The sequence below is a fragment of the Carassius gibelio genome, chromosome B3 (genome assembly GCF_023724105.1).
Source record: "Carassius gibelio isolate Cgi1373 ecotype wild population from Czech Republic chromosome B3, carGib1.2-hapl.c, whole genome shotgun sequence".
Taxonomy (NCBI): domain Eukaryota; kingdom Metazoa; phylum Chordata; class Actinopteri; order Cypriniformes; family Cyprinidae; genus Carassius; species Carassius gibelio.
Genome location: NC_068398.1, coordinates 38,693,605 through 38,718,205, shown reverse-complemented (window position 1 = coordinate 38,718,205; position 24,601 = coordinate 38,693,605). Strand labels below are relative to the sequence as shown.

The 24,601-nt window shown below is 40.6% G+C and overlaps 2 protein-coding genes across 7 annotated transcripts in view; both read right to left on the bottom strand.

The window, feature by feature from the left end:
- The window catches only part of LOC127953355 (zinc finger protein 501-like), a 364,750-nt gene that overhangs the window by 12,596 nt on the left and 327,553 nt on the right, over positions 1–24,601 (bottom strand). The window lies entirely within an intron of this gene.
- Positions 1–24,601, bottom strand: part of LOC127953374 (zinc finger protein 271-like) — a 239,850-nt gene that overhangs the window by 73,523 nt on the left and 141,726 nt on the right. The window lies entirely within an intron of this gene.

The following is a 24,601-nucleotide window of genomic DNA, read 5'->3' as shown; positions in this document are numbered from 1 at the left end:
ATTTTACCTCAGAATAAGAAGAGATGTCTATGAACACCGTGACAGAGGTTGATTTAGATCAGCGAAATTAAGTAGTTTATTGTTATGAATAATTAAAAATACACAGGACAAACAAGACACATGAAAAAATAAACTTGAATTAATGCATACATAAATATATATATATATATATATAGAGAGAGAGAGAGAGAGAGAGAAAGAGAGAGAGAGAGAGAGAGAGCGCAAGAAAGAGAAAAAGAGAATGAATACAATATATACATACGCTAAATAAATATTACAAATAGATACAATATATACATAATATATACAAAAAAAATAATATATACATAATATTCTAAAAAAAAATGTATATACACATTTACAGACTGTGAGCCCTATAACCTACTGCCACCTGAATGCTGCTGTGCCAATGCTTCGACTATACTCCGAAGATGGATCTGACCATCGCCCCAGCCTCTGGCTTTCACGACAGTCCATCATGTCCATCATCGCTGCTTTGAAGACAGACTCTGACCATGGCTCGGAAAAGGATATTGAGGTGCTGGTGTTCCTGTACTGGCTGGCTCATGCAGCATCATATCGGGTTGTATCTCTGGCCTTCGACATCCCAAAGGCCACAGTGCATGACATTGTGCACAGAATCAGCAGGGAAGTGGTCAGTATTTTGTATTCCCGACCCTGGACGACCTGGAGGAAGTGGGGGCAGGTTTTTGCTCAGCTTTTTGCATGGTGGCTGGTGCAATAGACGGATGCCACATCCGGATCAAGCCACAGCAAGTGAAGCCCCATGCTACTTCAACAGAAAGCTGTTCCACTCAGTCCAGCTGCAGGCCATCACTGACCACAAGGGGAAGTTCATCGACATCTTTGTCAGGTATCCTGGGTGTGTGCACGATGCCAGGGTGCTGAAGAACAGCCCCATTTACACTGGCCGCCTTTATTCACCTGCAGAAAAATGCATCCTTGGATGAATAAAGACTATTAAAAGACCAGAAAACCCTGTTTTCCCCTTCCAGTGCACAGCGTCTCCATCACTAAGACTCCTGTCGGCCCTCCTCGCGGCTGCACATGGTAACTGGGGATATCACAGCCCCAGGCTAATCGACAGGGGATCTCGGAGTTGCAGTGGTCCCCAGAGGTGCCACCCACCAACCACTGTCACACTGCCTATGGCAGTAGCCGCATTTCCACTGTCGGGCCGGTGCGAGCCAGGTTTTAAAGCCGGACGGGGCTCATAGCCTCGGGCCAGTAGCACCGAGGCCAGAATAGCGCTGGGTCCTCATGAACAACGTCATGCAACCTCATCATTTCACCAACAAAGAGAAGTTATCAGAAAACTAATAAGAAATAAATCACCGGAACATGCGCGATCACACACGCACATGATAAAAGCGGCTGTTTGTTTGCATGCTTTGTTAAATATTCAAACTCAAAAGCATCGATGTTTTAACTATAGAATAAGTGATACATTGATCATAATGATTCAATTCATCAGGACTCAAAATTAATCACACAGAAATACACTTATTTCTATTTTATTTATTTTCAACCCCAGATCGCTGAAGAGCGCATCATCTGATAACCATCGGATTCCTTTTTCATAGTCGTATTGATCGTCTGTAGATCGTCTGTTTGAGCTGTTAAATGAAACGTCTTCCCTACCTCTAAATGACATCTATACGACGTATCTTTATCACCCGAAATATGCCGGCATGTCCGTCGAGAACGGGAAGCTGCTACTTGATTAATTTAAAGGGAAATACTTGAAGAAATAACGATCATTTAAAATCCATATTCTGTGATTTGTTCTTTGTACAGGAACGTATATAGCATGTTTAAAAGCAAACATCACATTATTTTGTAGACATACATTTATTTATTAAATGTGTTATATTCCATTGATGTTTTCAAGGAGACACAAACACTTTTTCTTTACTTATGTGCACAGAATTACACTGTGCGCTTTACGTTAACATTAATATTGCTCTTAGTGATCAGACAAAAGGTGACATACTTTACTGGAAACAAACGAGAAAAGCACAAAAAAGGGTTTTAACCACGTAATCCATCATGCACTTTTAAATCGGTTTGTCCAACTATCCCTGTTAATGGAGATAAACGCGTGTAAGATCATTGACTACTTGTAGGTTTTAAGTGTTCAACATTACAAGATTAGTGATTGTACTTAACGATTAAATGTAAACATATATATATATATATATATATATATATATATATATGATGAGCAAGTTACTCCAAATAAAGTAACTACAGTATGATTATTTTGTACAGTACTTCAAATGTAATAACATTACTGTACTATTTACACTCTTGTAAATGTTAAACTTGAGATGTTTGTTAAATTCACTATTGTTTTAGACAAATGTTCAATAGTCTATACAGTATTTAATGCAATTACTGTACATCCTGCCTATAAATTAACTACAGCATAATTATGAGCAATAGACAACTCAATAATTAGTCACACCAACACTTACCTGTCTACATAACTATATAACTTCCTGGAAAGTTCAGCTTCAAGCCTTCTCAAACACCGCTGAACCTGCTATTTGTGGTTAACTACAGACAGGGCTGTTGGATCAGTGTTGACCTAATTGATCACCCCGTTTTTTATAATTAAGGGCTGATTCATGGCTTCAGTTCATGTAGTTCTTTACCTTCACAGCATATATTAAAAATGTAAAATGTACACCTAGCCATGGCTTACCTCACATATTACATTTAATATTTTATTTAAAAGCACCATTAAAATGGTTTCAGTATCTATTGAGAATGGTTACAAAGACACTCATTTTTAGATATTTAACTCTACAAGGTAGAAACCTCAGGAGGAAACAGACTACACAAATGTTCATCTGAACAGATGTTATGCAGCTTCACAACATTAATGACCCTTAATTTCTTCTTTCCCAGTTTTAAACTTGAATCCAGGTCAATATAACATTTCAATAATGTAAGGTGATGACACTAAACACCTGCTCATCATATTACTGCACAAGACCCAGAACTGACCGTGAGAGTTTACACTTCAGATATGTTCAACTTCAATTGGTCTGCGCAGCACCGCTTAAACTATGACAAAGTATCGTGAGAGCGATTCAAAAGTATATGAAGCTGGTACTGTGATGTCATATTCCGATCGGTCTGCACAGCACTGCTTCAAGTCAAACACACCTATTATCTCTTCCAGGGAAAGATTAAGAATTAAATCTGTTTAAACCTCCATTACAGATTGTCAATCTCTGATTTAAATCAGATATACTATATTGTACTGTAAACTATTTATATAACCACCCACAAAATGCATCAGTTCAATTGAAAATTTAGATATGTAATTGTTTATTTTTTATGTAGTTATTTTACATTTTTGCATTTAACTATTTCCTTTGTTTAATTTGACTACAGAAAGTTATCCATTACCATCCGTCAACCAACTAAAGGTATGTACATTATGTTAATGCATATGACTTGGTAGGCCAGTAAACAAAAAACAAAAAATAGGGTTGTTTGTATTAAGGTCTTAATACTATGGCTTCAAATGAACCATCCTATTGGACACTGAGACGGAAAGCAAAGGACAAGGTGGATCAGCAACTGCAGACAATACAGGCAACAACTTGGGGGAAAGAATTGGGTTGGATGCACAGTAAAACCATTCAAGGTCAAAATGATGATGAAGATACATTCATGGACTGTCTCTCTCATGTTGATGAGACTGAAGATGTGTTCCTGATGACAGTGAATCAGACACAGAATCAGAATCAGATCCAAATTCATTAGATGATGATTTGGCATCCTGGGCTACTGAACACAAAATTACACATGTGGCATTGAATTCATTGCTCAACATTTGTTGACATTCTGCGCAACATTCACACGTTTTGAGCTTCAGGTCAGCATTGATGGTTTGCCACTCTATAAGAGCTCAGCAACACAGTTCTGGCCCATCCTAGAGACACTGCAAAACATCAAACAAGAGCAACCAGTGACAATAGGTTTATTTTGTGGCACAAGTAAACCTACATCCCTAGCTGAGTACCTTCAAGAATTCATCTCTGAAGTAAATGAATTAGCTAAAGGATTTGAATTCGATGGAGTGATGTTCAATTTCTCTTCGATGGTCTGTGATGCACCTGCCCATGCATTCCTGAAAAATGTTAAAGGTCACACAGGCTATCACGGATGTGAAAAATGCACACAGGATGGTTTGTACCTAGAAAACAGAATGACATTTCCAAGAACTGACATGCCTTTAAGAACTAATGAGAGCTTCAGAAATAAGACAGATGCTGATCATCATCACGGTCCATCACCTCTTGAAGAAACATCCCTAAACATGGTCTTTGGTTTTCCCCTCGACTACATGCACCATCATGAGATAGCTTCTTCTCTTGTGGCTGAAGATGGGTCCTCTGACTTGTAGGCTGTCAGGATTTCAAATAAACACATTGTCAGAAAGACTGTTAAATGCTCGGAGAAGTGTGCCCATGGAGTTTGCAATGAAACCAAGGGCACTGAGAGAAATTGATAGGTGGAAGGCAACAGAGTTTAGGCAGTTTTTACTGTATACCGGACCTGTCATGATGAAAGATCTCCTTAACACACAGGTGTACAAAAATTTCTTGCTACTTTTTGTGGGAATCTTCATCCCGTGCAACAACAGTTTGATTGAAGACTACTGTGATTATGCCAATGACTTACTGGTGCTCGTTGTCTCTCACTTTGGTCAACTGTATGGTCCACAATTCTTGTCCTACAATGCACTCTGCCTTGTACATCTTGCAGATGATGCGAAAAAGCATGGTGTCCTTGACAACTTCAGTGCTTTCAAGTATGAGAATCACCTAAACAAACTCAAAAGACTTCTGAGGAAACCAACATGCCCACTCAGTCAAATAATAAAAAGACTCTCAGAAATGCAAAACCAGGCCACATCTGCTCGAAAAACCACATGCGACTGGTCCTCTTCCTGCATCCTGCATCCTTCCATGATGCACAATATAAAGAGTTGAGAACAAGCCAACACACTCTGAAATTGGATAAGGCAAACAGTCACGTTTGCATTGGCGGCAAAGTTGCTAAGCTGCAAAACATAATTTCATTAAGGGATGAAATTTATGTTGCTTACAATACCTTCAACCACCAGGAATCCTTTTTTGACTATCCACTGCCATCCTCTACACTTGGCATTCATTTAGTGGATGACCTCTCAACAACAGTTGATTTCTGAAAAAAGGTTGATTACTAGAAAAGGTGGTATCCTCACAATTATATTCCTTCTTAGAGAAAAATGGTATATGTGAGGATTTCCAGTCAGGATTTAGACCGTATCATAGTACTGAGACTGCTCTCCTTAGAGTTACAAATGATCTGCTCTTATCATCTGATCGTGGGTGTATCTCTCTATTAGTTTTATTGGATCTTAGTGCTGCGTTTGACACAATTGACCACAACATTCTTTTGCATAGACTTGAACACTTTGTTGGCATCAGTGGAAGTGCATTAGCATGGTTTAAATCGTACTTATATGACCGCCATCAGTTCGTAGCAGTGAATGAAGATGTATCATATCGATCACAAGTGCAGTATGGAGTACCTCAAGGCTCAGTACTAGGGCCACTACTCTTCACGCTTTATATGTTACCCTTGGGAGATATCATCAGGAAACATGGTGTTAGCTTTCACTGTTATGCTGATGATACGCAGCTCTATATTTCCTCGCAGCCCGGTGAAACACACCAATTTGAAAAACTAATGGAATGCATAGTCGATATAAAAAATTGGATGACGATTAATTTCTTACTGCTAAATTCAGAAAAAACAGAGGTGTTAATTATAAGGCCTAAAAACTCTGCTTGTAATAACCTAGAACACTGTCTAAGACTTGATGGTTGCTCTGTCAATTCTTCGTCATCAGTTAGGAACCTAGGTGTGCTATTTGATCGCAATCTTTCCTTAGAAAGCCACGTTTCTAGCATTTGTAAAATTGCATTTTTCCATCTCAAAAATATATCTAAGTTACGGCCTTTGCTCTCAATGTCAAATGCAGAAATGTTAATCCATGCATTTATGACTTCAAGATTAGATTATTGTAATGCTTTATTGGGTGGTTGTTCTGCACGCTTGGTAAACAAACTACAGCTAGTCCAAAATGCAGCAGCAAGTGTTCTTACAAGAACCAGGAAGTATGACCATATTAGGCCGGTCCTGTCCACACTGCACTGGCTCCCTATCAAACATCGTATAGATTTTAAAATATTGCTTATTACTTATAAAGCCCTGAATGGTTTAGCACCTCAGTATTTGAATGAGCTCCTTTTATATTATACTCCTCTACGTCCGCTACGTTCTCAAAACTCAGGCAATTTGATAATACCTAGAATATCAAAATCAACTGCGGGCAGCAGATCCTTTTCCTATTTGGCGCCTAAACTCTGGAATAACCTACCTAACATTGTTCGGGAGGCAGACACACTCTTGCAGTTTAAATCTAGATTAAAGACCCATCTCTTTAACCTGGCATACACATAACATACTAATATGCTTTTAATATCCAAATCCATTAAAGGATTTTTAGGCTGCATTAATTAGGTAAACCGGAACCGGAAACACTTCACATAACACCGTACTTTCTACATCATTAGAAGAATGGCATCTACGCTAATATTTGTCTGTTTCTCTCTTGTTCCGAGGTCACCGTGGCCACCAGATCCAGTCTGTATCCAGATCAGAGGGTCACTGCAGTCACCCGGATCCAGTACGTATCCAGACCAGATGGTGGATCAGCACCTAGAAAGGACCTCTACTGCCCTGAAAGACAGTGGAGACCAGGACAACTACAGATCCCCTGTAAAGACCTTGTCTCAGAGGACCACCAGGACAAGACCACAGGAAACAGATGATTCTTCTGCACAATCTGACTTTGCTGCAGCCTGGAATTGAACTACTGGTTTCGTCTGGTCAGAGGAGAACTGGCCCCCCAACTGAGCCTGGTTTTTCCCAAGGTTTTTTTCTCCATTCTGTCACCGATGGAGTTTCGGTTCCTTGCCGCTGTCGCCTCTGGCTTGCTTAGTTGGGGTCACTTCTACTACAGCGATATCATTGAATTGATTGCAAATAAATGCACAGACACTATTTAAACTGAACAGAGATGACATCACTGCATTCAATGATGAACTGCCTTTAACTATCATTTTGCATTATTGAGACACTGTTTTCCTAATGAATGTTGTTCAGTGCTTTGACGCAGTGTATTTTGTTTAAAGCACTATATAAATAAAAGTGATTGATTGATTGATTGATTCTGCAAGTTTGAGGAAATAGAGAGTAAAATTTTTCTTGTCCCCTATCACAATCAATTCGTTTCAATTCCTCTTCTACATATGGAGTAATTCTTTATCAGCACTTTTTGTTTCATAGTTCATGCATTTCAAATACAATGTTCAAAATTAAGTTTCATTTAAGAGTTAATAAAAAATACGAGTTTCAGGCTTGCAAAAAAAAAAAAAAATGTACCTAATCGTGGAGTTTGAGGGAGAAGGGACGACTGGACCAGCTGCCAAGTCCTGGTGGCCACCATATAAAGATCTTGACAGGTTGCTGAAGAGTGTTAGGACAATGGAGGCACCACAGCCAGAAAAAGGGTGGACCAGACATAGAGCAAGAATCCTGCACGAGTCTGGTAAGAGTAAATGATGCTGTAAATTAAACAAGCTGGATTTAAGGAACGCATACAACCTGATTCGCATACGGAGTGGTGACGAATGGAAGACTGCATTTTCTACTACATCCGGACACTACGAATATCGGGTAATGCCGTTCGGCCTGTCTAACAGTCCTTCAGTTTTTCAAGCCTTTGTAAATGAAATTTTCCGGGACATGTTACATCAGAGAGTTATTGTCTACATTGATGACATTTTGATTTATTCTGATTCCCTTGAGGAGCATGTCCAAGATGTTCGTGCGGTCCTCAAGCGCCTGATTGATAACCAGCTCTATGCCAAGCTCTCCAAGTGCGAGTTCCACCAGACACGTATCTCCTTTCTGGGCTATATTATCAGTGCGGACGGAGTTTTGATGGATGACAGCAAGGTCAGAGCCGTGGTGAAGTGGCCCCAACCTTCCTCTGTTAAGGAGCTGCAACGCTTTTTGGGCTTCGCCAACTTTTACCGCAGATTCATCCGCAACTTCAGTGTAATTGCATCTCCCCTCACATCTCTGCTTCGAGGAGGGGGTAAATATTTTAAGTGGACAACGGAGAGCGCTGCGGCCTTTGCTCAGCTCAAGGAAAGATTCACTTCTGCTCCTATTCTCCATCACCCGGATCCTGAAAGGGAGTTTATAATTGAAGTGGATGCATCTAACACAGGAGTGGGGGCTGTGCTGTCTCAGCGGTATGGTAACCCTGCGAAAATGTTCCCGTGAGCCTTTTATTCCCGCAAACTCAACTCTGCAGAACGCAATTATGACGTGGGTGATCGCGAACTCCTGGCAATGAAGAACGCCTTTGAGGAGTGGAGGCACTGGCTGGAGGGAGCTCGTCAGCCTTTTACAGTGCTCACTGATCACAGGAATCTGGAGTACATCAGGTCAGCTAAGCGTTTGAATGCTCGCCAGGCTCGCTGGTCTCTGTTCTTTTCCAGATTCAATTTTAAGATTACCTACAGGCCGGGCTCCCAGAACGGCAAAGCGGACGCCCTGTCCCGACAGTTTGATAGTCCCAGTGAAGAATCTGAACCTGAGCCCATGATTTCCCCTGCACTAATCGTGGCACCTGTCCAGTGGGACATAATCTCTGAGATCACGGCGTCTCTACGTAATCATCCCGCTCCGCCAGAATGTCCCACCGACCGCCTCTTCGTTCCGTCTCGGCTCCGCCACCGTGTGCTTCAGTGGGTTCACTGCACCCCTAGAGCTGGTCATCCTGGTATCGCGGCCACCACACAATTGGTTTCCAATCGCTTTTGGTGGGATTCACTCCAGTCTGATATCATAAAAATGTATTCATCAATGCTCCATTTGTACCACTGTAAAATCCTCCCATCTCAAACCCGCTGGATTATTACAACCTCTGCCAGTACCACAGCGCCCCTGGTCGCACATCGCAGTGGATTTTGTTACGGACCTGCCTCCATCCCAGGGATTTACGACCATCCTCTCCGTGGTGGACCGCTTCTCTAAGTCCTGCCGTTTTATACCCCTGACTGGCCTGCCCACGGCCTTACAGACAGCCGAGGCTCTTCTCAACCATGTGTTCCGTCTCTTTGGTCTGCCCGAAGACATTGTGACTGACTGCGGGCCTCAGTTTACCTCCCGTGTCTGGAGAGAATTGTGTTCCAAGCTCAATATCAATGTCAGTGTAACTTCTGGTTACCATCCCCAGGCCAATGGGCAGGTTGAACGTCTAAACCAGGATTTGATTCGATTTCTAAGAACTTACTGCCACCAGAATCAGCAGGACTGGAGTCGCTTCCTGGCCTGGGCGGAGTATGCCCAGAATTCCCTGTTAAAACCTGCCACTGGTCTAACGCCTTTTCAATGTGTCTTAGGTTTCCAACCTCCCCTCTTCCCGTGGGCCGGGGAGCCCTCCGACCTCCCAGCAGTAGATGCATGTCTCCGACGCAGCGAGGCCACCTGGGACGCTGCTCATGTTCACTTGCAGCGCGCCATTCACCGTTACCAGCATAAGGCAGATCGGAGGAGGCGTGGGGGTCCCAGTTACCGACCCGGCCAGTGGGTGTGGCTCTCTGCCCGAGAAGCTCCCAAGCAGGAAACTATCTCCTCGTTTCGTCGGGCCATTTAAGATTCTACGTCAGATAACACCAGTTTCTTTTCGTTTGGCTCTTCCTGCTCACTACAAGATCTCACCCACATTTCATGTGTCCCTTTTCAGACCCGCTGTCGCCCCCAGGAGAGAGAGGAACCGGGAGGAGGTCGCTCCTGTGCAGACTCCCCCCATTGAGGTGGATGGCGCGGAGGCTTTCCGGGTGCGAGAGATCCTGGACTCCAGACGTCACGGTGGGGTGTTGCAGTACTTTATCGACTGGGAGGGGTACTGTCCCGAGGAGCGTTCCTGGGTCAGGTCTCAGGACATCCTGGATCCCACATTAACTGCGGCTTTTCACCGAGGACCATCCAGATCGACCTGCTCCTAGACCCCGTGGTAGACCCCGCCGTCAGCCAGGTCCTCGCTTCCGGAGCCGCTCGCAGGGGGGGGGGCTCTGTCACGGAACGCTCGACAACGCCTCCTCCTGGTTTCACCAGATCCCTCTCTCCTGCATATTAGGACTGCCTATTACTCACCTGCTCATTATCTCCTGATTAATCTCCTTAGCTTTGCATTATATTCACCTGTGTATCCTTAGCTCCCCTTTATCTGGACTGCTCTGCTGTTAGTTCATTTGTGAAGTCTTGATTTACCCTACTCTGCCTCTAGATTGTATCTCGTGTTTGTTCTTGTGATTTTGACTTGGAATCTGATCTCGATTGTGAACCTAAGCTGCCTGCCCTTTGACCCACGCCTGTTTAAGTTACGATTCTTGGATTGCCCTTACCTGTGTTAATAAAATACTGCAGATGGATCCGACAGTCTCAGCCTCTTCGTCACATTAAGTCTTTGAGAAGGGGTTTATCAAGCTAGGTGGTGCAATCAAACCTACATTTATTCAGACGCCTTCAACATTTCTCAAATTATTACGGTTTTGCTATATATATCAAAAATTATATCTGGTGTCTGAATAATTTTTGGTTTGACTGTTAAAACTACAAACTAATTCAGTCAAGAGCAGTGAGTGATTTTCATTTTCTTGGATTAACATTACAGCAGCCAGTCGCTAAATTAGGCACGGTCACTTTAAGAGATGAGGAATGCATCCAATATAATACACATCCCATTTTTTTCCTCAACTGTTTACTTTCACTTAAGGAATAACTGACAGTTTTTTCAAGTATAATTTCCAAGGTGGATATTTTGACATATTTTGTATGTATTTGTCGGCACTAGAGCAAAAATAAGCAAATTCGATGTTCAAGTGTTTTGAGACGCCTTTCTCTTCGCAGAAGAGAGCTTGGTTCAGTGTCGATGTCCATGATACGCGGCTCTCACTCTCTCTCTCTCTGCGTCACCGAACACAGCGCGCGAGTAACCAGCTACTCTGTTCAGCTTTTCTGCGTCTTGTGTTTGGATGCTTTAATGTTTAAATCGACAAGCGGTAAGGGTTAAAAACGTGAAAAAGATTAGCTTTCATGACGATGCGCAGCAATGGCCCGTCAACTGTCCTGAGCATCTTTTTAGGCTGGCCTCAGTAGGTTATATAAAATATCAAGGTGAAAGTCATCATAGCTTGCTTAGTATAGACTCAGCTCCCAACCCAACTTTGAGAAAAGATTAACGGCGATATTTTTTTTATCGCCTGATAAGAGTCTTGCGTCAACGCAGCACGTTAACGCCGATAACGGCCCACCACTAATACATATATATATACACACATACATATATATATATTAGGGGTGTAACGATACGCGTATTCGTATTGAACCGTTCGGTACGACGCTTTCGGTTCGGTACGCGGTACGCATTATGTATACCGAACGGTTCGTTGGAGTATTTAATTATATTTGAAAAAAAAAAAAAAAAAAAGAGAGAGAGAGAGAAATATAATGATATGCGTTCAACAAGGTAGCCCAATAACCCAAACAACGTAACAGGCAACGCCCCTGACACTCCCGAAGAAGAAAAAAACACCATCTTATATGTTTATGTTAGGCTACTCAGCAGGCGCTCGCTCACTCAGTACGCGCTGCAGGCTCGTTGCAAAATAGCCAATGCGTTTAACAGACTAGAAATGAGAAGATCCTCCAATAACCAACAGGTCTGGTGTTTGGGTGCACTTTGGATTCCCTTTAAGCTATAATGGTGATGGCAAGAGAGTGGTGGATAAAAAAACAACGGTATGTCGCATCTGCAACATGACAGGGTACACCAGCGGGAATACAAAAAAAAAAAAAAAACACCAGCGGGAATATCTGGGATATATGCGTCAGTACTATCTGGGAAAAGACGAAAAAAAAGGAGAAACATGCACGCAGCAAACTATCCCTGCAGCATTTAGACACTATAGCTTACAGGGAATCCAACCCAAACACCAGACCTGTTGGTTATTTTAGGATCTTATATTTCTGGTCTGTTAAATGCATTCGACATTTTGCAACGAGCCTTCAGCGCGTGCTGAGTGAGCGAGCGCCTTAGGGGCCGTTCACATATCGTGCCTAAAAACGCATGGAAAACGCTAAGCGCGTCTTTCTCCTCCTTTCCAAAGCGCTCGGGCAGAAGCGCTCATGAGGCGTCTGTCTTTGCTAAGCAACAATGACGTGCTCTCTCCATGAGACGCGGAAATTTCAGCGAAGGATAAATGGATTTGCAGCTCTAAAAATCGCTTGCAGTAGCTCTGCTACTAAATTTATTTCAAAATTGCAATCCATATACAACTATGATCAGCTGATCCTTCATCTTGGCTGAGCTCTCAACGTTGTTACGGGAAAGGATGAAGCTGATTGGTTGGTTCTTGTCACATGACCCGCGGTGCGCTTGCGGCATTCTGAAAAGTTGAGATGTTTTTACATTTTGCTGTATCTAAAACGTATCGAACCTAACCGAACCGAACCGTGACATCAGTGTATCGTATCGAACCGAACCGTGAATTTTGTGAACCGTTACACCCCTAATATATATATATATATATATATATATATATATATATATATATATATATATACACACATATATACAATATATATATATATATATATATATATATATATATATATATATACACACACTTTATATCGGCCATCGTGATATCTTGAGATATCGGCAGTCAAAAAAATATCGGTCGACCACTAATTACCTGTTTTTCATTTTTCAGAATCTTTGCACATAATTTATATACACTGTAAAACATGATCTCATATAGCTTTAATAAACAAAAATGAAGCCGTACCTGCATTTCTTGTTTTCAGCATCATTTCAGAATGTAGCCAACAATTGGAAGAAGGCCAGCTATACTTCTGACATAAACTCAGAACCTGAAATTGCTGGAAAAAGGATTCCCAAGTAGGTCCTCGCAAAAAGACAAAAGAAATGATTTAACAAATGAAAATGGCATCATTTGCCTTCATGTGTCATCTGTTTAATACTACGAGGCCGTTGAATGCTTGAATCTGATTAGCTGATTGGTTTTTGTTAGTCCTGTAATTTGTTACAGGAGAGAGCTGCCTGGAACTACGTTCGCCGTGCGTTTCACAGACAATAATTACACACCTCACAATGTACGTCAGCCAATCAGATTCAAGCATTCAACACCCCAGTAGTATAAACTGTTTTAAGGGAGGCCTTAAAGGGAGCGTTCACCCAAAAATGTCTCACCCTCATGTCATTCCAAAACATCAAGACCTCCGTTCATCTTTGGAACACAAATTAAGATATTATTGATAAAATACCCCATAGACATCAATGCCACTACCATCTCAGGAAGGTATTAAAGTCATTGTTAAAACAGTGCTTTTTTTTTTGTCAAAATGCTGGCTCCTGCATCAGCACCTCTCATGAATGCATGTCAGAGACTGACACAGAAAAAAAAAATTACTGTTGAAAAAGTATTATCCTCACTTCATAATTAAGGTTGAAGCACTATAGTCCTTATTTTTTTTCTGGGCCTTGAGGTAGTAGTTGCAAAGCTGTCTATGCAGGATCAGACTGCTCTCGGATTTCATCAAAAATATCTTAACTTGTGTTCTGAAGATGAACAAAGGTCTTACAGGTTTGGAACAACATGAGGGTGAGTAATTAAAGACATAATTCATTTTTTTTTGGGTGAACTAACCCTTTAAGGAGAAATACAGCAGAAAAGTTATTGAGCACATTTCTATGAGTATTTGCTACATCACACAAAGAGGCAATGAATGTGTGCAGTTGTTCTTTTTATCTTTGTTTTCCTAGAAAGAAAACAAGTACAGATCATATCTATGACAAGGTAGCAGAACAACCACCCATTAAAAAAAGAAAAGCTGCAAACAAAGCAAGTGTTCCACCTGCACCAAAACCTCCAGCCATTCCAAAACGCAACAAAAAAGGTAAATGGAAAATAATAATGATAATAATAATAAAAAAACAATAGTAATTAAAAAAATGAATGCCATAAATAAAAGAGAGTGGGGGGGGGGGGGGTCAACATGAAGATTTAACAACCAAATAACAATGGAATTAGAAAGATGGCAGCATTGTTATTTTATTTTTTACATAAAGATTGGTAGCTATATTAGTAAAATCTGTTGACTTCAACAATCTTGTGACATTCAATATTTTGGTTTAAGAAAAAAAAAATTTAAAATATCAAATTTGATTCAGGAAAGTTTCTGAATTGTGGATGATCTGACACAAAATGACCCAGTATGAAGTAAGATTAAAGGTGAATGACATATGGAATGCCACTAATGATCCCCCAACTGTCAACAGCATGTGTCAATCAGGAACAAAGGGACACGGAAGACCAACAACAGACCTGGTGTGAGAGTCTCCCCAGCTTCCAAGGTAAATAATTAGTTGTATTTGGCTAGCTGGAAAGATAAATGTAGATCAACATTTGATGCAATTAACTGGAAATTTAAATCATAGATCATGTCATTCTAAACCCAAAAACTTTTTAAAATATTCAATGAACTCAGGGATTTCTGTTCCTACATTTTCATAGTCCATACAGAGATTGTAGAAGTAACGGATACAATATGAGTGGCTAAATTCCAATTCATAATCGCTTTATACAATTAACAATTTTTTTTTATATATGTATGCAACTGTCCCTTTAAGATTATGAACCGTCATTACTCCACTTAAAGGGGGGGTGAAATGCTCGTTTTCTCTCAATATCCTGTTAATCTTGAGTACCTATAGAGTAGTAATGCATCCTTCATAACTCCCAAAAGTCTTTAGTTTTATTATATTCATAAGAGAAAGATAGTCTGTACCGATTTTTCCCGGAAAAACACGACCGACTGGAGGCGTAACGTGTGGGCGGAGCTAAAGAATCACGAGCGCCAGTAGGCTTTTGCGTTGAGAGCGTTTGGAAGCTGTGACATTACCTTGAGGAAAAAAACATCATCCAAAACAAACCATGGCTTACAGTCAGATTCAGCCATTTATTTATGATCCAGAATCCGATCCCGAGGCTGAAACTGAACGAGAGCAGCAGCAGCAACGACTCGCTCCGAGCGGGGCTCGAACCCGGGTCTCCGGCATGGGAGGCGGACGCACTAACAAGGAGGCAGAGATATTTGAAGCAGTTTTACTCACCGCCTGCGGTTCCAACACACGATCGTGACCCTTTTTCGTTGGGATTGCATCATCCTTAAGAAATAAACGATACGCAAATCCGTCGCCAAACTGGGCCTTGTTTGTAAAACGAAATCTTCGAAATGCAGGGAACAAACACTTGCACAACTCCGTTGATGCTCTGTGAAAATAAACTCCATCCACTGGTCCCTTAATGCTGTTTCTCTTTTGGTAATCTGTGCAGGGTTGTCTTGCCCTGGCAACCAAAAATACACTCCTTTTGTGACATTTCGCGACGCTCTCGCTCTGATCAGTGAAGTCTGTTGTGCTCTCAGTGCTCTGCTATATGGGAGCGCGCGCTCTTCCGGCAGACGTGCCCTTAGGACCCATATGAGGAAATTCCGCTCCATCTAACGTCACACAGAGCCATACTCGAAAAAAACTTTCCGAAACTTGTGACAAACCGGAAGGAGTATTTTTGGAACAGAAATACTCCTTCAAACGTACAACTTAATTTTTTAAACTTTGTCCATGTTTAGCATGGGAATCCAACTCTTTAACAGTGTAAAAAACTCAGTATGCATGAAATAGCTTACCTACTCCACTTTTCTCAGCTCCACTGCGTATGTCTCAGCCAGACCATGACGGCGACAGCTGGTGTGTTGCTCACCCTAACACACAAGGTAAAAGCATGATCAGGGATAAAGGAAATCTGAAACATTTCACAACATTTAAATACATCTAAAAAATGTAACAACATTGTGTTCAATCCATAACACACGTTTGCTGTCCTGAGACCCTCAGGGAACCACCAAGGAAGAGGCCAGAGTAAGTTCATTACAAAAATCCACTCAAGTAATTTTTTTAATTTGACACCCTTCACAGATCCTTCTATTATTTAATAGAAAAGGAGTCGCTCATTATTATTATTATTTTTTTTACCATTTTGGGCACTCTATATACATACTGCAGACACCAAAGTTTCCCAAAAAAGTAAATGTAAATGTGAATTTTGTGGCATTAACATGGCATGACAGATCACAGTTCAAACTGCAATTGCAATGTATCAATGTACATTCAAATAACTGCAAAGTAGATACATACATGGATAGAAACATAGATCAAGTATCTAAACAATGCCGCGAGTGGGGCTTGAGGAAGTGACGTCAATTGCGTCTGCACAGTGAGACATACGAAACAGAAATACTGTTGATCGTCAGCCTCCACCGAAGACCGTTTTTGACCCAGGAAAAACCCTGGACTTCAAACATCATGACCACCAACCCCATGCCCCTCAAAATGTTTTTATACTGATCTGCATGATTTCACATGGCTCATGATTTTTTTACCAAAAAAATAAAACGTGATTCTGGCTACTGAGTGTGTTGCAGGCCTTAGTTTGTTAATTTGCTTAATGTAACAAGCAAATCTCACCCACTCCATCTTTCTCAGCTCCAGTGGGCATCTCTCAGGCGGACCATCATAGCGACAGCTGGAGTGCTCATCCACCTGACACACAAGGTAAAAGAACATTAAATAGAATAAAGATTAATATTCTTTCCATTGACTTCCATTAATATGGATGCAAATGCATCAAACCGGAAGCGCAAGTTGTGGGAAAAGTTCCGCATTTCGCTGCATTCCAAAGTTCCAATCTTGGTGACTCTTGACTTGCGAATTCACATCACGTGAAACTGTATCACCAATAGCAGTTTGATACATCACAGCAAAAAATGTAAAACTGCAGCGCTGAGAGAAAGTGGAGTAGATTGTGTGTTTTTACCTTTTAAATGGATTATTATGCGTTGTGTGTTGAATTTAAATGTTTTTTTTTAACAACACTGCGTCCAAGGAAACTTTGCAAGCTCAAAGTCTAGTGTGACCGCAGCATTCACAACCCTTCACACAATCTAAAACAGAATAATATTTTGTGTTTAATTTAACACCTTTACTGTCTTGAGACCCTCAGGTGACTACCAAGGAAGAACACAGAGTAAGTTACATTTGATCGCTAAAACGGTGTTGTAATCTGAAATGACACAAATGGACAATGATAAAATGATAAAATGGTTATCTACAATGAATAGCTGGGTAAGAAGGGTTCAGGACAGCTGCAGCAGAGTTCAGCTCCAACCCTAATTAAAACTAACCTGATTTCTAGTAACCCTTCAGACCTTGAATAGCTTGTTCAGGTGTGCAGGGATGCGGCTCTTCAGGACCGACGTTTGTCCCCCCCCCCGGTTTAGGAGCTGTGAAAAGTCAGCTTTTTAATAACCTAGTAGGGCTGGGCAATATGACCTATAAAAAAAAGAAATCCCAGATTTTTTTTTTCAATAAAAGATCTAAATCCCCCCCCCCCCAACTTAAAAATCTATATTCAGATGACAAATAAATTGTTCAAAACAAGTTTTAACTTCATTTTGTTTTAATTTTACTTTCTGGGATTTGATCTGGATTTCCCCCTGGAGGTGTGCAATCAGAAACAACAAGCCAAAAATACAAGTGATACATTGTAAACAGTGATAATGTTACATAACATAAAGTTTAACATTATATTCTACTAATTCTACTACATAACACATTTTTGTAAGACTGTCAGAGGTCTTCACTATTTTTTTTTCATGGGAGCCGTACATCATTCTTTATCATTTAGCAGTCAAATCTGTACACTCAAAAAATTGGATTTGTGTTACACAGATATGTTTTGTTAAAACAACACAAATATATTTAGTTTTCCGCCAAAACACAATTGTATTGTACTTAATCAACTTAAACGGTTTAATTTCCAATTTTAATTAGTAATCATTAAACTAACGTAAATTGTTTAATTTCGTAATAAATAAAAAAACCCGGAAGTGACGATTTCCAATGCATTTGATGACAGCGCGAAGGAGAGCAAGAGGTACCAGTCAGGTAAGAAAATCTAAAGTTTTTCTTGTGTTAAGTCAAAGTCTTTAATTGCTCTTAGAGTTTCTGTTTTGGGGTGCTTTTGTTTTGCAGTCTAGTATTGTGTAATCTGTTCACTGCACCGTTAATAGATGATTTTGAGCGGTTGGGAGATGTGAAAGCGCACGACTCTCTGTAACGTATTGACTTGAGTATATATATATATATATAACGTTACACTAGGGCTGAAACAATTAGTCGACATTATCGACAACGTCAACAAGAAAAAAAAAATTGTCGGCAAATGTTTTTGAGTAACGTTAGTGGTTTGATCTCGTATGCCTAATGTGAAAGCCTCCAATAATGCAGTTTGACCAGTGTGGCGCTGTAGCGGAAGATTGTAATACACTTATGAAATACCTGATTCAATTCAAAAGAAGAAGATAGCACTTCAGTTTGAGCAAACCGAGCCGATCCGAACCTTGGATGAATATGTACGCCTTCCTCTCAATAACTGCATAAACTCAACAAAAACTGACCACAATGTTAAATCAGCTCTTAAGAACACATTTGATTACAGCGATGTGGATGTTTGCACGAACTCTGAGGTTCTCCAGGTACTCCAGTAAAGAAAAGTCCAGTCACCTTTATTTATATAACAGTCCTTATGCAATAGATAGCTTTTCAATATTAAGCATGAAAATACAGAGTCAGTGTCGCTAGAATTATAACTTGATTTCCTGTTATAAAGCAGCTCTCCAGTGTGGATCTAGATAATGATAAATGTATTTTATAATTGGGGGAAATATTTCATTAAAGTTTTAGTTCTGCGCTAGATCAAACCAAACTGTTTTAAATATCATAACCCAATAAGGTATTTTAAGAGAGATTGTATTTATTAGTAAAATGTTTATCCAAAAATAAAACGTCCTATCACTTACCTTTACTTTTATTATACATATGGCTTACAATAAGAGATGTTAAGAAGCAGAATGATTTGTCATTCAGCTACTTCCTCCTATAGCTAATCATATGGAGAATAGGAGTTTCTCTCTTATCTCATTTTGTGTGCAAAATACATTTATTTGCATAAATTGTATACTAGTAATACATAATGACTTTCAAAAGCGGAAGTAATTACCTTTGTTTGTTAGAATATGAATATCTTAACTAATTGCAAAAGCTAAATAATCAATAAATGTCTAACCATGAAATGTGACCGAGTTTGGAGAGCCCTGGCTCAGCACAGTGAAAATATTTGAAGCTTTGTTTATGAACATGGCGGTGTGGTCATACAATGACTTTAAACTGGACACTACTCTGAGCTGTTCACATTATACAAATGCTCCAGACGTGTAATCAGCTTCACCCTTTTGGAATGGTAAACATGACCCTATTCATCACTGACACAGACAAATCACTTAATATTTTGATAATTGAATTGGCTTTTGCTGTTAAACCTTTTTTTTTTTTTTACACATTGCACTGAAAAGTAACAGGCCCGGTCAATAATTTGCCTAAGGAAAGAAGGTGGAATAATATCCTGTGGACAGATAGTGGGTTTTAAGTGACCAACAATTTCATTACATGTGTCCAGGTCAATCGGCAGCCATATCACCCTGGAGCCCAAGACCGGTTGCCCACTGAAGCTAAGCAGGGCTGAGCCTGGTCAGTACCTGGATGGTAGACCTCCTGAGAAAACTAGGTTGCTGCTGGAAGAGGTGCTAGTGAGGCCAGCAGGGGATACTCACCCTGTGGTCTGTGTGGGTCCTAGCGCCCCAGTGTAGTGATGGGGACACTATACTGTCAACAAGCAACGTACTTCGGATGAGACGTTAAACCGAGGTCCTGACTCTCTGTGGTCATTAAAAAAAAAAAAAAATCCCAGGATGTCTTTCGAAAAGAGTAGAGGTGTGACCTCGGCATCCTGGCTAAATTCGCCCATTGGCCTCTGACCATCATGGCCTCCTAACAATCCCCATATCCGCTGATTGGCTTCATCACTCTGTCTCCTCTCCATCAGTAAGCTGGTGTGTGGTGGGCGTTCTGGCGCAATATGGCTGCCGTCGCATCATCCAGGTGGATGCTGGACACTGGTGGTGGATGAGGAGATACCCCGACAATGTAAGCGCTTTGAGTGTCTAGAAAAGCACTATATAAATGTAAGGAATTATTATTAATTATTATTAATCGACTCAAACTCAGACCAGATGGAAGAACATAATGGAACATCATGTGTATACACTGAGTTAGACAATTGAGATCTTAAAATTGTGATCTTATCAACAAATAACTTTGCAAAATTGTCACAGAGAGCAGTAGAGGGCTCTAAGATGGGATGCACAGAGGGATTTAAAACAGAGTTAATAGTAGCAAAGAGAACTTGAGGTTTATGGCAATTATTAGAAATAAGTTCAGAAAAATGTTTGCATTTTGCAGACTTTGCAGCTTTCTGAAACACCTTATAGGCATTTTTCAAGATTTCATACGAAACCTGCCGATGGTCCTTTTTCCATTGGCGCTCCGCCTGTCTACATACCCGTCTAAGGGTACGTGTAGTGTCAGTGTGCCAGGGCACTGGTGCAGGCTTGTGACTTTTGTACCTCAAAGGTGCAATAGAATTCATGATATCTGCGCAGGTGAAATTAAAAGATTAAGATGTGAATCAGCATCCAGGTTATGCAGGGTAGAGACAGATTCCAGGCAGTTACGTACATCGTGATAGGCTGTGGAAAAATCTTCACTAGAGCGTTGGGTAAGACAATGAGTTAAACGTGCCAGCGATGGATTTTTAAGTGTGCGTCCAGTGAGAGGAACAGTAAAAAGTACAGGCATGTGGTCAGAGAAAGATGTGCTGTTGATTTCTATATTCGAAATAGAGAAACCATGGGTTAAAATCAAATCAAGGATGTGTTGGACCAGAAACCCACTGAGTAAAGTCAAAAGACTCAATCATATTTAGAAATTAAGCTGAATATTGTTTGGAAGCACAGCAAACATGAATGTTGAAATCACCCAGCAGTAATATTTTGTCATGTTTGATAACTAGATCACCCATTAGAGCAGCAAGCTCACTTAGAAAGTCCTTATTTTGCTGAGGAGGACGATGAATTAGAACTGTGGCAATGGGACTAATTGTAATAATTGCAACTCAAAACTGTGGTAGGAGCCGGTAGGTAGAGATCGACAGTGAAGAGTGTTTTTAAAAACAGTAGCAAGACCTCCACCGCGGCCAGACAAACGCGGGGAGTTTAAGAAGTGACAGCCGCGGGGCACCAGTTCCGAAAATGGAGATAACTCACCGGGCTTTGTCCAAGTCTCAGTAACACACAAAAAATCCAGGGTTTGAGAGGCAGAAAAGTAATTTAAAATGAAAGTTTTGTTTATCAGAGACCGGGCGTTAATGAGAGCGAACTTCAGCCGCGATGAAACAGATGCTGGCTGTGTTTCTCGGCACAGCGAACAAAGGTTGTGAAGATTAGCTCCACCACGGCCAGGGTGACTGTAAATCCGAGCAGGTACAGAGAGGAATCCGGGTATAATAGAGCGCAGCCATCACAGAGGGCCATCCAGGGAAGAGTGGCCAGCAGTAAAACTGCGCGCGAACTCAGATCCCCGTCGAAGCAAGGCGAACCGCAGATGGCGAATCGGCAAGAGGGCTGATCTGAGTCATACAGCGATGCCTACGCGTTTGCCGCACCTTCTCCGGCGTCTCCGGCATGGTAGATTGACCTGGAGCTGGCACAGGTATGCAGGGAGGAGAGATGGACAGGGTGGAAGCTCGAAACGCGGTCCACAAACATCGCACCTAACGTTAGGCCAGGCAGTGACCGTGATACGGATGTTTAAAAGTGATAAACGGTCCGCAGCAGCCCGAAAGACACGAGAGAAGATGCCCAGCTCCAAAAGAATGACACACACACGCTCGTCTTTAACATCCACAAAGAGACCCACTGCAAGTATTATTTTCTATAGAGATTTAAATGCTGCTTAAAGGTTGTCTATAACCTTTTCAAGGTGATCTGATTCCTTGTCGTCTTTCAAAAGGTTACTGTCTGTGATTTTGCCATACTGAGCGATTATTCTGTGATCGTGACTATTTCTCTATCATTCTCTCTCTCTCTCTCTCTCTCTCTCTCTGCTGCATCCGTTATGTCTTGTATTTTTTTTACACTTTGTAATGTTATACACTAGTTTACTCTTTGTGAATTGTAGTTTGATGTATTATTAGTTCAATTATTAAAATCCAATATATATTCATGATTGCTTCCGTCTAAAATGCTCACATCACGGAGTCAATGAAATGTTTGATCTTAGCTACACAGCTTATTTGTTGCTTTTCAGTAACCTAAATTTTATAAGGACAGGAGAATAGTTTCACGGCCAGAAACAATTTTTCCTGAAATTATAAGAAGTGATAACTTTATTGAAAGATGATAGGTTAACCTTACGGCCGTTTGCTGGACAAACCACTGTTCGATTTGCATTAATTCCCAGAATTTAACCAAGTTATTATGAATTAGTAATATGTTATCATGTTGAAAATAAGTGGTAATTTTGTAAGAAAATAAGGGAAAAAATAATTATATGGTACGTTTCTGTGACCAATATGGTACTTTACAGTAAAGTCCTCACAACGTGCCAGTTTGGTCAATAGGACGTACTCATCACGTTCCAGTAACGTTCCGATATAATGTCGCCACGACGGATATGGGAATCACAAAGTTAGATCACTGGAACGTTATATGGTACATCGCTGTGACCAATATGTTACTTTATAGTAAAGTCCTCACAACATGCCAATTTGGTCGTTAGGACGTACTCAATATTCAATTATAACAATATTCTAATATAACGTCGCCATGAAGGATATGGGAATCACAAAGATACGCCACCTTGGTCCTTGATTCAAGCCTTCGGTTTACCTGTATGGCGTTATTTTTGTGCCTCAATCCTGGGCGAGTAATTGTAAGTTTTGAGAACAGAGAACTATATTTTGCACATTACATTATATTTTGAACAGAAATTAACAATCACAAAAAAAAAAATCATTTGAGCAAAGAACAAACAATTCCGTGCTCAATAAATGTATTTGCTTATTTGCTATTATCCATATTAACGTGCAGAAATAACCCATCTCACGCAGTTTACTCAGGTGCTCTCTCACAAACTTATTGTCTGTGCTCCTGTCAAGTCTCTCTCTCTCTGTCAACCTCTTAATTCTGTGCTCAACTCTTGACACACGCTCGCTCAACTTACAGCAGCGTTACAAGTGTGCCACAAAATCAACCAATCAGAAAATTAAAGGTCAATTGTGATTGGCTGTTGGTCTTCAATCAAACCGCTAGTAGAACCAAAGCCTGTCTGGTAGAACTATCTACAGCATCCCGGAAGCTAACTGAAAAAAAAAATAACTGACTACAGCGAGACTAATGGATTAAAACACATTTTTTGGTAGGTTTTCTTTTCATTATTAACTTAAAAGTGCCTTGATAGTTTTGTGTGTTATAATGCTGTTGTGCTGTTTAACTTACAATATTATATCTTCTCTTGTGACTAAAGTTAGTTTGACTTATCCTTTTCAAGCATTCTAACGCTAGCACAGTCACAGACAATGTCATCAGAACAGCAACACCTAAATGTCCCACCACAGCCACATGTGAGTACTTTGTAATATTCCGGTTACATAGTTACTGTGTTTATTACCTTTATTTTGTTTGTCTGCATTTTTAGCTTGCAAACTACATTTCTTTGCTTACGTTAACTAATTTATATAAAAAAGCAGTAAGCTATCCCCTCTTTCACACCGCAAGCGTGAGCAGTGCGCGAGCATCGCGTCCGCGCAACTACATCGCAACTACAACTACAGCAGCAGACTCTCGCGAGTATTCACACTGGAAGCGTATAAGTACAGCATCACAGCAGCGGCTGCAAAGCGTGTTCGGCAGACAGTATAACCATTTCAAACAATGGGTATAATTCTTTCAACATTTGTTTTTATAACAATACACCATACTTTCACCCAAAACGATTAATTCAAAAGTTTAAATGGGAAAAAACATATTTGTTATACTTAATTTTCTTTTCTGGCATAATTGTTAAAACACCAGACATTGGCATTGTTGTTAAAACTCTTGACATGCTTATTCTGTGCATTTTGAGCACGTTTTGTGTTAAATCACATTTATTTTGTCCATCAAAAGTGTGCTTTCACTTTAATTGAGCGTGAGCAGCACAGGCACAGCAAAAATAGACCGGACAAGTTCACACACCTCTTTAAAGTTATTTCTAGTGATCTCCGACTGGCGAAGTCGAACATCATTAGCGCCGGCATGAATAACAATCTTACTGTATTTACGTTTAGCATTA